Source organism: Bombus fervidus, chromosome 1 (assembly GCF_041682495.2).
Source record: "Bombus fervidus isolate BK054 chromosome 1, iyBomFerv1, whole genome shotgun sequence".
Taxonomy (NCBI): Eukaryota; Metazoa; Arthropoda; class Insecta; order Hymenoptera; family Apidae; genus Bombus; species Bombus fervidus.
This window is the reverse complement of record NC_091517.1, coordinates 17,058,453-17,072,579: the sequence shown is the minus strand read 5'-3', so window position 1 is coordinate 17,072,579 and position 14,127 is coordinate 17,058,453. Positions and strand designations below refer to the sequence as shown.

Here is a 14,127-nt window from a genome sequence, read left to right as displayed (position 1 = left end):
TTTCCACAAACTGAATACCATCGATTACGAGTTTTCCAAGTCATGCTTACCCATAGCTTCCCTCAGACACCGTCAATCAACACCTTGAGACGCGAACTCGGACAAACACCGTAACAAACCCGCTTAATCGAGATAGGGGCGGCAGGCAGAAAAGGGTAGAATCGTGTTATTCAACGGGTTGATTTGCCAGTCGATTGGAAAACACACACAAGCTATCAAAAGTTGGGGCGACATGGTAGTTAGATACAGGGGCCACGTAAGTTGGTAGTTACTTGGTAGCAAAGGACGCCTCGGAAGGGTGGCCACAGCAGGAGGAACACGCTCGTCCAATAGCCGTCCGGTAAAGTACAATATCTGGAGGGGCAGACCAGCCCATTTAGATATCGATTTGCAATCTCGCCGACAATTACACGAGGCGCAGAATATGTTCGTATAGATTAGATCAGATTAAATGAATATTTACGAGGAGGCCCGCGCCGCGGACGACCGACACTAGGTGCGTGTAATCTGCCTTGCAAACACCGTTTGCCGGCGTTCATTGCTACGCGCTTGCACCTTAACCCCCACAGAAATCAGAGTTTTTACCATTTCTCAGGTCGTTTGTTGCGTTCTTCGTATCATTTTATCTGATTCTCAGCATAGAGTAAGAGGTAACTCGTGTAGTTTGAGAATAAGAGTTGGAGTAGAACTTAAAATACCAGAATACCGAACGTCGAAGTTGACGATGTTGAAAGAGTTAGGAAATTCAACTGTAATTGCTGAACTGCTGTAGCCGAGTCAGTAAATTTTGTCTTGTATAATGTATAAAATAAGCTTGTACGCAAAAATTTGATGAATGATTTCGATGCCACTTTTCGAACTGACGTACAAGACTTAGTTTCATAAAGATTTCTGAATCAATGGAAGAGTAAAAAAATCTCATAAATCAACCATGAAACTTTGCATTCGAGAGAACGTATGGCTTATGAATAACCTGTCGCTTAATGAGTTATTCTTGTATAAACATAAATGATATTGGATTTTGAGTGATTCATAAGGAAGCATCTATTCTTAACTTTATAGCGTCAAACAGCAATCCCAAATGAAACAGAGTTCAATGTACTCGCTCGATTCGGGAATTTGGGGAAATAGAACTTCTCTGTCGCGTTTTTGGGTGTTCCTGTCTCGTTTCTTGTCACTTTTATTATTTGTGGTTCTGTTTTCTGTCTCCTTCGTTTTTCCTCTTTTTTTGTGAAGAGGGTTCTTTTGGTTTGATCGAGTTGGTCGAGAACGAAGGCAAAGGACGGAGTGAGAGGGATTTTAGTTGTAAATTGGAAACACGATACACGGTCGGAGAAACAAAAGGAACAAGGGGATCGAATTGGAAATGGTATTTAGTCACGACGTTCCAACAACCGTGTCCTAACAATGTCCCTTTTTCGACGATGGTGCCTTTGTCCGTTTATGCATGTAGAGGGTGTCTCGAAACGAGCGTTACGCTAATAAAGTGGTAGAGAAACAATTCAATATTTTTCTTCGTTATTTCTAGCCAAGGCGTTTCGCTATCTTGCATGAACCTGTTGCTTCGTTACTTCGAGTTTTACATAATCTTATATATCTTTGAACGATTTCACATTACGAAAGGCAAAAGGTAAATTTATTTCTGTATTCTTTTATTAGTTCTATGTAATGTTACATCTTTAAAACTGGCTTTAAATTTTATCTCAAAATAATTGCAAATAAGTAAAAATCCAGATTCTATTAAGATGACAGTTATCAACGAATAATAATAAAAAAGAATGAGATATATTTTCATCACTGCACCAATTATACATCTACAAACGTTTCCTTTGTCTCGAAGTTTTAACCACTGTATGTTTGCAACCGAGCTTTATCGTATTTATTCATTCTGTTCATCATTCCAAGATTCATTTTCGATTATTATGGACACGAAGGAAAATTTATTATTACGATAAATAATGGAAACTTATCCAAAGAAGCGACACGTACGTATCTATAGTTCGTACTATCATACAAGGCCATCTTCACGCTTTATTACAAATCCAGCATTATACGTAATATTCTATATATGTCGCTACAGCGGTGTTAATGGAGAACAAATGGTAAATTCATAGTTATATATATATAATATATAAATTAAAATTTTTCAGTGATTTGCAGTGATATATGTAATTGATAAATACAGTGGCTACAAAAAGTACTTACACATACTCTTCTAATTCAATGAAGCGTTTCTTTGTTAGACGTTCTTAATGAAACAGAAGAACAAAACTAAAGAAGAAATCGATAGATATTTTCTCGTCTTTCAAAGTAGACACCCTGTATAGAGGATAACGACGAACGTTTTCGATCATTTTGTATCGCGGACAGTGCGTGTTGGTCCCGGATTGTGCGTGCGTTGTACACACTGGCCGTTGTAATGGATTTTAACTCCTACTCGAGCGTACAGTTTGCGCATGTACCAAACTAATCTGCAATAAATTTTCGAGGCCGCGTCGTTACATCGTTTACGATCGGGGAGATTTTACCGAAGAACTTTTGATTGCTATAAAATATGCTTCGCTGCGTTCCCTTCCTGTTCCTTCGTCCTCAACCTTTCCACTTTGTTTCACGAAGCCTGGCTGAGCCTCCAATCGACGAACGATATTGAGTTAACGGTGTGACGTCACGGAAGAGGAGAATCGAGCTTTTCTATTTTATCTTCTAAATGATGCCTCGATAAACTCTTTTATTGAGTAACCAGGATCGGAAAGGAGAAAAGCAGAAAGAGGAAGGATATAGGTTTCTTGTAATACCGTGTACCCAGGATATTGTACCTACAGCCTCATCTTTATTTTCTTGCTATTCCCTACGGGATATGGCTGGATAACAAGTCGATAATTAGATAGAGCAACGAAGGCTTGTAATAATCCTGGAACAGCCGTTAATACTGGTAACCTTTGATACCAGCCTCGGTGATAGGATCAATGGAAGTATAGTGAGAAAATATAGCTTCATCTTTATTTATTCTTTAGCATGAGTCGACTCTTCACAAAACGGTTGGCTATTGTTATGTTTTTCTTTTCGTAAGACGTTAAGCGAATAGCAGTGAGGTAAAGTTAAGCCTTTCACTACCAACCATCGTAATTAACATTTAAATCAAAATATCACAATTTTCTTTCTTGTATCTTGAATAGAGAATTATCGGATATTTCGTCATTGATAGGTGGCAACTTCCTGGCTTGTTCTTGTCACGTTTCACAAAGCAACGAGCATTGATCGTGCCACCAATGTCAATAACGCATATTACATGGTAGAGTATAATACACCAATATAGCTGATATATAGAATAGAGCTTTGCGCTTTCCGTATATACAGTACGAAAGGGTTAAACGCAACCTTGGGAATATCGCGAGGATGTGATAGGCAGCAAAACGGTGCGGGGAATACCTAGACCTATCGTAAATTCCGTTGCCGAATTATTAAAGACTCTCTGACAGAACGAGAAGCTTCAGAACGACAATTCGTAGTGGGAAAGAAAATTTTGACAGAACTGCTACGTCAACTGCAGTGCGGTAAAATGATCTACGACAGAATCAGATACTTAACGAAAAATGAATCTGTAGTTCCAAGTGCATTCGCAACCGGGAAACAAGAGGCTCGTGCCATGATTAAAATTTACTTTCCAGCAGGTTCGTAGCACCATGACCACGATTAGTTGCGTGACCAGCCTAGCTGATATCTAATGTCAATCCAGCGTGTTGTTTGGAATATATCGTACACGGGGACCGTGCCGATTCGCAACATGCTTGTAAATGGCGCGAACAAGTGCAACACGAAAGAAGAGGAAGAGAAATAACCGAGAGAAAGTGTGATACAGTTGAAAAAGGGATGGAGAGAGTTTATACCTTTCGCAGGCGCACCTGTGTACCGCACGGGAACGTGATTTGTACACGGACCAAAAGGGGAAATCGATCGAAGCAAAGCTGGTAGCAGGCCGGGAGCGTTTTCAAGGATTTCCTCGATTGGTATTCCAACGATTTTTATCCACTCGTGCTAACCGATCTGATCCATTCGTGCGGGTAGCCGCCGCAAATTAGCATTTTACGAGCCACCGTCGGCACACCAGACCCTGTGGGGACAATGGAGGGCCGCGTTAAATTCGCTGGAAAGAAGGGCGGAGAGCAGAGAATCCATTATCTGGATTGAGGAAAGCCTGATACTGTCGGCTGTTTTATGCAAAACAAGACGTAAAATGCCGGATGCAAATGTCAGGATTCGGATTCTATCTGAAAACGTAGCCGAACGTAGAGACCCAGACGAAGGAGGACGGAACGATGGGTTAACTTTCCCATCCTATCAAACAGTGTTTTTATCGTGTCCCATGTGAAATTAAATGGATCATCGTAGCCCATTTTCTTCTTTTTCGTCTTTTTCCTTTTTCTCCTTCTCTCTTCCTTCTTCTCTTCTGATCGGTTTCGTTCCATTCGCTTTTCTCTCTCTCCCTCTTCTTTCCTTCACGTTTGATTCGCTCGTTTTTAATGTGGAAAAGATTACCCATTCGGTGCGTGGTGTAATTAAATTTTCTTAGCCGAGTTGAATTTTCAATTGTATTTCGATGATTGAACGCGTCCAACAAAATTATCGGTCTATTTTGTATCCAGCAACTGCCTGCGTTTGACGGAATCCATTACCTCGCAAAATCGGTTCAAGAATTTGCTAGCGCGAACGATGTTACCGCGAGGAAACTGCCGCGCTACTTGTTTGGGAACGAGCTATTTAATAAACGCAGCTAAGATTTGTCGAGGGAATCGACGTAGAAATAAAAATTCGATCGTAAACTCTCTTTAACTAGCAACATTAAATTAGAGTAAAAATCAGGTATTCATCTTGCAATTTAATATTCAACTGACTTAAAGAACCTCTCAAGTAATTGTACTGTTAAAAATATCAAAGCATCAAACTTTTCTCAAATTCCTTCTTAACGCCATCTACATTGAACTTGATCGTACGGAGTTCAATCGTATAATTCTCTAAATAATATTCAAACTCGCAATCAAACCGATTCATCACAAAAAAAAAAAAGAAACAAAAAATGTTTCGCAACGAAATCATTCTTGAAACGCTTATTTAATAACGTACAATCCAGGTTGGCATTCGACGAGGTAATATCGGATTGTTGCTTCGGCGAGTGTAAACATGAGCAAATATAAGAAGGATCGGTGGCCGCGTCAGAGACTGCGGTGTATTTCCACGTGAAATTCATTTTGCTGAAGGCGTTTTGAATGACTTTTTTTCCATCAACATTCTTCTTATATCATTCTCTTTTAATTCTCTTCGAACTACATATATCTATGCTCCCTGTTTCGTATACTCACGCACACCTACCTAGGATGCGCCGATAAAATTCGAAGTTGTTCGAGCGTTGCATAGATTCGTCGCGAAATAGTCTATTGCGCGAAAGCGGAGGTCGGTGCGTTGCAAGTGAGAAACGAATTGTTCGTTGAATGGTTCGTTCGATCTCTGCACCCCGACGTTCCAGTCACGGAGTTCGATGAAAATTTCACATATTCGAACGTTCTGAGTTCCCGATACTTTGTTGTTGCCTCGCATTGTGGCTGTATTTCCGTGCTGACGAATTTATGCCACGTGTGTCAAGAACTGATACAAGACATGGTTTTTTTGCGAAGAAGTCTCCATCGAACTGGAAATTTTGTCCCTTTGCACCGCCCCAGGACAATTATTTTTTCGACCAACATATATGTCCAAGGATCTTTTGAATTTTGTTGCGTGTTTTTTCTGCGATGTAAATTTGATTCTATGTGAAGTACTTTATGATGGGATATTATTTTTCGATGTCTTTTATTTAAAATCCTCCTATGTTAATGTAATTATTTAACACTAAACATCTTGTTAACCTTTATATTGATAAAGTTTTTTAATTTGTGAATTAATAGGATTAATAGAATTTCTTTTCCTTTTTTTTTCTTTTTTTTAAGTGAAAATGTCTTTGGCGCGACCTTGAATTCAAGTTTAAATGACCTCGAAATAATTGGGTTAAATTCTAGTTAGAGTGAAAACATTGTAGAGTGACAGAACGTTGTTCTGTTGTGTATTTGTAAACTTTTTTATTTCTTTACAATATTCTCCCACCTTTGTACTCATGCATGTCGTAAGCTTTTAGACAGCATAAAAATTGCTGTGTTCAGTATAAAAATCTGGGGTCAAGGATGGAAGATACACATAGAATCTGGCAAAATAGAAAATCCTTTTTAGATTACTCGCCCTTTGATAAAAAGAATTTTAATGCAAAGGTCATGGGAATATAACTGAGAGATTTAGTTGAAAGCGACTCCCCTCGACATATTGTTCGTGTAATCTGTTTCATTTTTCGCACGTACGAACTGAGCAATAACAAACAGCAGTGTTTTTGTTTCATTCCACTTATTCCAAATTTATAGAAAATTGTCTACTTTTTAGCCTTGACCAACGTTTCTTATACGTATGTAATATCTATCTTTCTTCAAAGAAGACGCAACATTATACGATATTTCAAATGGAAGGGCACAGAAGAGCTGTAAACACGCTTCGAAATAATTAAAGCCACATAGTTTCTCTTTGTCATCTACATATATACGATCATCGGTCCGTTGCAATCAAACATTAGCGGACGTCAGTTAAAACGTAACACGGTATAATTAATTTTTCTTGCGTTATAATTTATCCTCCTTTCCAGTGTCAGAAGTAAACGTAACAAAAACATCTTGGCAAAAGAAGGAGGCGGTAGTGGCGGCACGATGGCAGTAAGAGAATGGGTAGAAAGATTTCAATGAGCATCTGTGAATAAAATCTTAAATAATGTTCTCGCCCTCTTAAAACAACGGTTGATTTATCTTCGAGAAAGATTTCCTCCGAGGACAAGTTTGTTTTGATTTTTTAAAAACTCGATGCTACATCGATTAGCTTGCGAACATCCTACTGCGACAAACGTTAATTATTAAAAACGTGAAATCACGGTTAATAGCGATTACGTGTTTAAATGTGAAATGCGTTTGACGCGGCGATTAATTCAACGTGCCACACTGGATTGTTAAGTCGACAATGTTTTGTCCCAAGGCGGAATAAATTACCTACGCCTGCATGAGACGTTCGCTGAACGGGATCTCTGATCGACCGAGGCTAATATTTTCTCTTGTTTGTTTCGTTGAATAAGGTAATCTTCAAATGCTTACAAATCAGATGATTAAATGAAGGTTCAACGATGTCCAAGTTCAGAATTTAATTATACAGTTAAAGAAATCGTGACTGGTTTGGTAGCTACGTACGAAGTTTGTTTATAATTGAAGACCGTGAAAGAAATATGAGAAACAGAGCTCTCATTAAATTAACGTTTAATTAAATAAAGTTTAAATTTAAGCCTGTATTATAGGTAGATCCAATAGGTAGAGTCCAATTTTCCATCTATTATGAACTTATACTAATCGTTTATATCGTTCCTCTTGGTATGTAGTATATGTTAATGGGCACGCTACGATAACAATGGCCAGCAACCATGGATTAGCGAATAAACTGATGATAGTAACGATTAAGGAGCAAATTGTTCATTACAGTGCAGCTGTGTGCGACAGTTATATTTAGAACATCTGGAAATATTATTTGCGAACTCTTGTCTCCATTCTCTTTGTCAAATGTCTCGCGTTCATTTCATTAAGATATTGAAAATTCTACGGTAGCGCATTATATGAAATGAATCGAAATTAGAAGTTCTCAACGGTTCAACAATTATTCGTCATTTCGAAATTACTCAATGTTTAATATCCTACATTTGCGATAAATTGTGAAATATTCTATATTTACCGAAATATTGAACTATGCACGATTGTAGTTTCTATATACATTTTCAGATTCGTTCTGAATTTCGTCGATATAATTATATTCATGAAAATTTCAATTTACAAATAAAATGTATAATTTGTTCAATACGCTTGCATGAGCCGCTGTATATAAAATTATAGAATGACAGAAATAGCGTTCGTATAAACTAATTTCCTTCACAAATAAAGCTTCTTTACAAATATCTATCATCGGAATATTATCGGAAAAACAATGGATTTCGCTTAACGAAATCGAAAGGCGATGAAATTTATGAGAGAAAAGGTCGATCCCTACGGATACCGATTATCCGGAATAAAACTTCAATAAGGAAGGTGGTGTAGCTATTCGACGAGTTAAATGTGCCATAAGTAATGCATCTCCGATCGAACGTGTGCACCGGAAAAAGATTACCTTCACTTTCCTCAACCGCTGAATTTTATTCGTCGATACTAAATACATACATGTGCATAGTTTTAGAACAATTCGTCGATACTGTGGACAAAAATGTTGCTATATACCAGAACGTTGGTAGACGAGGTGATCTGTTTCTGTTCATTTATCGGGATATAAAAACGACAACGTAAGGGGAACGGAAGTGATTCGTTTGAAGGGAAAGTAATATCTCACCTAATTTCGGTCTCCGTTATTTGCAGGATTGATCGAATCACGTAAAAAACTGCTTCTCACGTTTTCTCCTTTAATCGAGTCCACTGATTAGAGTTTCAACCCGACTTTACTTATAGCACACGTCGATAATGGAATTGTCAAAATGAAGCGTCTTCACAGAATGAGGATAATTTAGTATTTCAGATTGCAATTTATAACACGGTACTTCGTTGCTTCCCGGTATGCTTCGTACGTCTCTGTCTAGGATTACAAAGGGTTATTTCGATTATCTTCCGCTTTCAATTTTCGAGGATTTCGTTTCTACATAATCGCTTATTTTTTTACAATTATTATAATTGTATTCTTAATTGTTTGTAATTTAATTTAAATTATATGCTTAAGAAAATTAAGCGATCTTTCACTTTCTTTTTTTCAATTAGATATCTAAAGAAACAACAACACATTAAAAAATTCTACGTCTACTAGGGTCAAATGCGTCAACAAAAAATTATATAAAAAATACAGAAATATTAGTAAACATATCACTGTAGTAGTAGCATTCACTAGATGTCGGTGATTCAACGGTTCGTAAGACGAAGTCAGTATTTTTGTAACAAACAAAATCCTCTATCTCCTGATACAAAGAACTTGAAGAAATCCGTTCGAAGAAAGCAACCAAGCCGATCCAGTTCACACCTCACTCGTTTGTTCACTTTAGAACACGTTTAGTGTCTCGTCAGCCATTACCCAAGGAAACAGACGGACTGGAGCACGCGACGATCTCGAGGAGGAGTCTTATCTCAGCCGTCGTGAACGCGACACGTGTGAGAGAGAGTTTTACGCTCGAACGTTACACCTGATGGATCTCATTTACCGCGCGTATCTACACTCGCGAGTGGAACTGTCAAGGATCGCATCGATTCACCTCTGAAACGCAATCTTGCTGGAACGGTTCCCGGTCGTTAGTACTTTTTCCAGGATTTAAAGCGTTCTTCGTTCGAGCTTTATTGAAATTGCGGCATCGATCCTTCAGCCAGCGCGTTCATTTGTTACAACTAAGACGCGCCGCGAAGAAAGCCAAAATACTCCGTTCGTTTTCATCGATTCGATGAAGAATTCTTTCTTTTTATTTCGTGTTTCAGTGAGCTTCGACGGTGTCCCTTTAAATACGACGATGGTCGTGAAACGTTTTCCGAGAGATTACCACGGTTACTTTCAGTTTACTTTTTTGTCTGTAAATTATTTTTAGAAAATTTTTAGCACCGACCTTTTACTGATAATTTCTACGGGTTAAAGTAAGCCGGAAGTTAGAAGCGATAAAATTGTTATTGCATAAAATCGAAGGCTTCGTTTTTGGGAAAAATTCGCTTGAAAATCAATGGATACATTCCTGACTGACATTGCAACATCATTTGGCCGTGACTTTTTATACTTCGAGCGTATAATGCCAAGACATTCTAGCCTGCCTATTTCTAAATATTTCACCATCTATATTCTTACTTTACTCCATATCTTTTTAAACGTTCACGACTTTGCATTTTTGATTGTCGGTATTTATTTATTTTCATTATTAACAGATGTCAAAGTGATTTATTATACGGAACAAAATTGGCCGTGTCAGAGATGCCTCCTTAAAATGGCGCATTTAGCATGATGGGACGAGCAACGACCTGTCAGCCGACGATATACGACCGCCATTGAATTTTGCTTGTGCAATAACGCAAAGTCGCGGGAATATTTCTCGTTCTACTTGACGCGTGATAGAATCGGGTGAAATGAAAAATTGTGTGGCTGCGCGACCTGCGCGATGTAACGCATCAGTGTTTACGCATCAACCCCTTCCGTTCGTTTTCGAGTTGAGCATCGGAGGGCTGAAAAGCAGCCGATTCACCACGACTGACACGATGGAAAGTTAATTGCGCGTGAAACGAACGGAATGGGTTGTGACAGGTTACTGGCCTCGATATATTCGCAATATACGTATGTATCCATAGTATAAGGAACGTCGCGAGTATTTTCATACCGAGCAAATGAGATTGCGTGGATAAAGCAGGTTAAAAAGAGGAAAAAGAGATAGGGTGCGTCGTTTGTTACGCGGTAGCTACTTTATCAATTCAGTTATTTAGGAAGCTTAGGGAATTTCTTTTAAAGAGGGAGGTTACGACTCTGGGGGAATGTTGTTTGAATAAAATTGGGCTTAAGTTGTAGGGGAGGATAAGTATGAAAGTATATTGAAATATTTATTGCCTGTTACCGTGTCAATTTGTTTGTGAAAGCTTCTTTGAATATTGAACGTTTGGAGTTGTTGAATTTTACTTTTCAAGTTGCTAGATTTTAGGAAGCAGAGGATTTCTGTCCGAAACTTTTAGACGTCTGGTCTTTTTGTTTCCACGATTTTCATACAAATATTTTTTAGCGCGTAACGAACATATTAATTAATTTGTAATTTCTTCGTATATAGAAATTAAAAATTGAAGATATAATATCTGAGTATAAATAGGGATTGAGAAACTTTCTATTTGTTATTCTACATAACAAATACTCTGTGCTATAACGTTCATTTCAACGTGTGAAGTCAATTAATCATTCAGAAATTCTCAATCTACGCACCTCTTCCTTCCCAAAATATTGGCAAGCAGAAGTATTACAAATTATTACAATTGTTACAAACAAAATTAGATTTAACTAAATCAAACCAAGTTATATCAATGCCATAAATTCCCGTCTACTCGAAATGCATCGTGACAAGATTTTACATCCACGATATTATTCTTCTTCCTCCTTGCTTCAATCCTCCTTGAAAACGTAAAAGTGGGGGTCGATTATTCGAAGGGTGGCACGCTTTAATAGCATGGTTTCGCGTTGGAAAATAAGGTTAAAGCAGAAGCGGGATGACGAAAGACGAAGTTTGTTGGCGAATAGTCGGAGGAACGATCTTTCGTGGCGACTTTTAGCAAGGTCTGTGTGCGAATCCGCGCAGAGCTCTCGTAAAAGCACTCGTCGGCGAAACAAACGCGCGAGCACAGCCTGCCGTGACTTCTGTTGCGAATTGCTCGCGTTTTGTAACGCTAATATGAAAACTTGGCCGCGGAATAATTCCTGCGGCCAACCCCACGCGATATTAGTTTATTTCCCTCCTGTAACAGGGTGTTTCTAGCCAACATTTTTTAGTACGCAATGTATCATCTTTACAGCAACAATTTTTTCTTGTAAGAACAAATTGTAATAAGGTAGAATTTTTTGAGCCATAGGAACTTCAACAACTTAAACTTCAATTTTGAATTTTTGCATAGGATAACCAACTTTTGTATATTAGGAGACACCATTAATCTATAGTATAATAACAGAGATTGAGAGAATATATCGCGTATTTTCTTTAGATACAGCAAGAGAAAGAAAGAAGGACGAGAAAATTATTTCAATAATAAATTATTTGAATAACTTTATCATAAATAATCACGAGATAAATATTCCACTTTATCCCGCGCCAAGTAAAATAACTTTTATCGATACACTACACTTAAAATACGTCGGAAATTTGAAGGTTTTTTGCGATTAAGCATTTCAAGAGCGAAAGTTCCTTTTTTACTTTTTCACGTGCCTTTGTCCCTTTCGCTAGTATACTATCGGCAGCCTTTATTTAATTACTTTCATCTTGTATCACGGCGCTCGCTACTCTTCATGTTCTGACCGCGGCCGAAATCCGCAGCCCTTCTCTCGTTTGCTTCTTTTCTCTATGCTTATACGGAAATTCAGTTATGCTCTGATACCAGCCTCTACTTGTCGATACTCGTTCCGCTCCGTAAATTCCGCTCGACGATGAGAAAGCTCGCGCTGCCTCGGAAATCGAAACTTTTTATCACGAAACCTCGCCGAACTTGTTCGTCCCGCGCGAGTCCACCGTTGCAACTTCCGGCGTGGCTTCTCGAAATCGCTGACCAAGTTGCGAGAAGAATTAGTGGATAAGGAATAATCGCATAAATATCCGTAAGCTATTTGCGACACTGGTTTCTTTTGGAATGCTATTTTGTTGCAGGATGATATTGCACGAGAGTGGAAGTTAAGGATATGTTGTTCTGTTTATGGTATGCGCAAAATTATTTGAAAGTTTGATAGTACAAATAGTTCCACGTTAATTAGTGAGTATTTGAACGCGTGCCACAGGAAAGTTTTATGTCCTGTAGTTAGAATGTTAGAATTTAATTATAGAATTCATTTTAACAAAGTTAACTATTATTTAATGAAACTATTTTGTAATCTTTGGATTGTAGGACACAAAGATTTTGGAAACATATTATTCTGAATCCTACGATATTCGAATTGAAATCTCCTTATATATTATCATAACATTATATAATATATAATATAATACAATATAATATACAATTTTATATATATATAGTCAATTGTCCATAAAAAGCATCCTCTTTCATTCATCTCGCCCCAAGTTCTATCACACCATATACGATATTACTACAATACATTATTGTTTCTCAACTCGCCTCCCATACTCCATAACTATTGCTCCATCGAATCCATCACCCTGGAAAATCATGTTACACTTACGAAGACGTTGTTATAGCTCATCGAAGGCGTTAAGACGTAATAATAAATGGTTCTCTCCTATAAACCACAGCGATTAGGGTGAGTTAACGAGAGTTAGCTCACGCGGCTTCTATTGCCCTACGAATTACGATGGGACAGTAGTTATATCTACTTTTTATTACTGGCACACTCTCCGTCTATTTACCCGTGACATACAACGTTTGCTGTAAAAACAGTAGAAGAAGAAAAAAAAAAGAACGGGTGTAAGTATAAAGACACGGAGAAACTTCTTATAGTGGCTGGTAATGTCTTCCCATTAACGTATCCTTTGGAACGATCGTGGAATCTTGGAGAAAGAGGGACTGAAATGACATCGCGGCGAAACTTCCGCGAAAGTTGTCGCGCAAGAAGACTTGGATAGTGTGCTAAAGCGGTCCGGTTGTTTCTATGCTAATGTTATGGAACCGTGGAAACGATTCTTCGGTGAATCTAAATGAAATCACCGATCATCGTCTTACTACCGCTGGAACAAGTACGACACTCGAGTTTTGTTTCAGTGCTTGATAACTCGTTCAATTATGATGTTTGTACGCTGTTGCGGAATAATCAGGGTTTATGCTATTTCTTTTCTCATTTCATTTAAGAGTAACACTCAGTTTAAAAATGTTAATTGTTTAAGAGATGCGAAAAACTGTCTTCAGATATTATGACTATCAGCGAGAAGAATAATGGTCATAGAACAAGATGAAGTTTCAGTTTCGTTAGAAAATAGCTCTATGTTTTAATTTTAAAGAGAATAATACTCGTAAGAAAATCATCGTTAAAATTTTTCACCCAACTGATAGTTTTAAAAACACATTTGTAACAACGCGCGACAAAATAATTTCTATAAAGTTTAATAATCAAAAGCAAAGCGACATGGCCATATATCAAGGCACTGTTTAGTATCTCCACTTCACTGTATCGTCGTTTATCTCCACTTGGTTTCCAAGTCTGAATGAAAGCAGTGTTGTCATTGAATTTCGAATCGAAGCAATTGAATAAATCTAGGTTATCCCTAGGTTCTAACAAAGCTACCTTTGTCCGACGATTCTACTTTGCTCACAACGACCACTCTGTGCG

At 38.0% G+C, this 14,127-nt stretch overlaps 1 protein-coding gene across 6 annotated transcripts in view; it reads left to right on the top strand.

The window, feature by feature from the left end:
• Positions 1 to 14,127, top strand: part of Kek5 (leucine-rich repeat, immunoglobulin-like domain-containing kekkon 5 protein) — a 338,741-nt gene that overhangs the window by 68,575 nt on the left and 256,039 nt on the right. The window contains exon 2 of one of the 6 annotated variants that reach the window (XM_072005891.1): positions 6,716 to 6,900. The exons of the other annotated variants lie outside the window; for them this stretch is intronic. The gene's annotated coding sequence lies outside the window, so the exon portion shown is untranslated. The remainder of the gene's footprint in view (positions 1 to 6,715; positions 6,901 to 14,127) is intronic. 6 annotated transcript variants of the gene reach the window in all.